This window comes from Rhinopithecus bieti, unplaced genomic scaffold (genome assembly GCF_001698545.2).
Source record: "Rhinopithecus bieti isolate Rb0 unplaced genomic scaffold, ASM169854v2 scaffold_71999, whole genome shotgun sequence".
NCBI classification, from domain to species: domain Eukaryota; kingdom Metazoa; phylum Chordata; class Mammalia; order Primates; family Cercopithecidae; genus Rhinopithecus; species Rhinopithecus bieti.
Genome location: NW_016826903.1, coordinates 673,872 through 676,571, shown reverse-complemented (window position 1 = coordinate 676,571; position 2,700 = coordinate 673,872).

Genomic DNA, 2,700 nt, shown 5'->3' with positions numbered 1-2,700 from the left:
GAGGCTGAGGCAGGAGAATGGCGTAAACCCGGGAGGCGGAGCTTGCAGTGAGCTGAGATCTGGCCACTGCACTCCAGACCGGGCGACAGAGCGAGACTCCGCCTCAAAAAAAAAAAAAATTATCACCAACTATAAATTATAATTTTTTTTCATTTGGGTTGGGACAGGGTAAATTTTTCATATGATGTGGAAGTTTTTTAAGATATTGAATGAAACACTAGTTGTTTCACTAACTGACCTAAGAAAGTTTCCCTAGAAAAGTGTGACACTCTAGAGAAAAAGGAAATCTAAATTGAAAAACCAGTTAACAGAATTTACATTATCTTTTCACAGAATTTTGCAACAATATTCTTAAGTTTATAATCACGATACGGAAAACTAAGCATATAACACGTTATTGGAAAAAATCCTCTCAACAATAAACAATCTAAAACATATTTCTGAAATGTTCATAAAGTTTACATTTATAAAACTTTGGACATTTCTGAAAAGCTCTTGAATTATCCACTGCCCACCCCTGAAAGGTGGAACTATAATCTGAAACCTAGTCTTTCTTTATTGTAATTATTATGGCTGTAGTTGACTTCTGAACAATGTGGGTTTGAACTGCATGGGTTCACTTACATGCAGATTTTTTAAAATAAATGTATTGAAAAAATTTTGGAGCTTTATGACAATTTGAAAAAACTCAGATGAACTGTGTAACCTAGAAATATTGAAAATTAAGAAAAGTTATTTCATTAATGCATAAAATATATGTGGATACTAGCCTATTTTATTATTTACTACCATAAAAATATATACAGATTTATAAAAAGTTAATCAGAATTTACATGCACAAACAGACTGTACCTGGCACCTTTCACAGTCAAGAGAAATGTGAACATACATGAAGATGCAGTATTAAATCATAATTTCATAAACTTAATTGTAATATATATGATTATACTGTAATAATTTCATAGCCACCTCCTGTTACTATTGGCAGTGAGCTCAAGAATTGCGAGTATCCACTTAAAATGCTCTGTGATGCTAATCATCGCCATGTGAGCAATTTATCTCTCTAGTAAATTGCCTATTGCTATAAAAAGTGATCTCTCGTGGTTCTTGCCTGATTTTCATCACGTTTAAGGCAGTACTATAAACCTTGAACACCACCATGGAACCCATACAAAATGCCACTAGTGATGCTGAAAGTGCCCCCAAGAAACAGACAAAAGTCATGGCATTATAAGAAAAAGCTGAATTGCTTAATGTGTACCATAGATTGAGGTCTGCAGCTGTAGTTGCCCACCATTTGAGACAGATGATTCATCTCATAAACAAACAACAGAAACTTATAGTATCGACAAATACAGTACAGTACTCCAGATGTATTTTCTCTTTTTATTATTTTCTTAATAATATTTCTTTTCTCTAGATTAAGCATATAGTATAGAATACATATAACATATGTCATATGTATTTTTATGTTATCATCAAGGCTTCTAGTCAACAATAAGCTATTAGTAATTAAGTTTGATAGGAGTCAAAAGTTAAACACAGATTTTCTTTTTTTTTTTTGAGACGGAGTCTCTCTCTGTCAGGTCAGCTGGAGTGCAGTGGTGCAGTCTTGGCTCACTGCAACCTCCACCTCCCAAGTTCAAGCAATTATGCCTCAGCCTCCCAAGTAGCTGGGACTACAGGTGCATGCCACCATACCTGGCTAATTTTTGTATTTTTAGTAGACACGGGGTTTCACCATGTTGGCCAGGCTGGTCTTAAACTCCTGACCTCAGGTGGTCCACCTGCCTCAGCCTACCGAAGTGCTGGGGTTACAGCCTAGCCTTAAACACAGAATTTTACTTGCACAGTGGTCGGTGTCCCTAACCTATGGATTGTTTAAGGGTCAACTGTACTATCTGTATCAGGAAACATATTAAGTACCTTATAACCTTCTCCAATCATCTTCCACTTTTTCCCTCCAGATTCACTTTCCTTTCTTTTCTGTGTTGTTCTGTGCCCTGGAAGGCTATCCTGTATAGAGTGCTTCAGTAGGTTTCTTGAGGTCTGGCTTCCAATTAGGTATGACCGTTTGAGGTACGGGAGGGAGATCATAGGACAGAGGTGAAGTAAATTAGAAATTAATTCCCCTAGTGCTCTCCTTACCGAATTACTACAGATTGGCTGCATCCCTCTCCGAAGGCCACAGATTCTGTCAGGCAGCTCTCTCCTTCCTGTTACTGTCCAGGTCTAGAAAGAGGAGTGCTGCTCCTCTCCATTGCCTGCCCTAGGATACTACGTCTTTCCTTGTGGATATTTCTAAAAACCTGGTGTCTTAGTCAGTTTGGGCTGTTATAACCAAGTACCATAAATTGGGTGGCTTATAAATGAAATTTATTTACTATAGTTCTTTTTTTTTTTTTTTTTTTTTTTTTTTTTTTTTTTTTTGAGACAGAGTATCACTCTGTTGCCCAGGCTGGAGTGCAGTGGCGCCATCGCGATCTCGACTCACTGCAAGCTCTGCCTCCCAGGTTCACGCCATTCTCCTGCCTCCCAAGTAGCTGAGACTGCAGGCGCCCACCACCATGCCCTGCTAATTTTTTGTATTTCTGGTAGAAACGGAATTTCACCGTGTTAGCCAGGATGGTCTGGATCTCCTGATCTTATGATCCACCCACCTCAGCCTCCCAAAGTGCTGGGATTACAGACCTGAGTCAC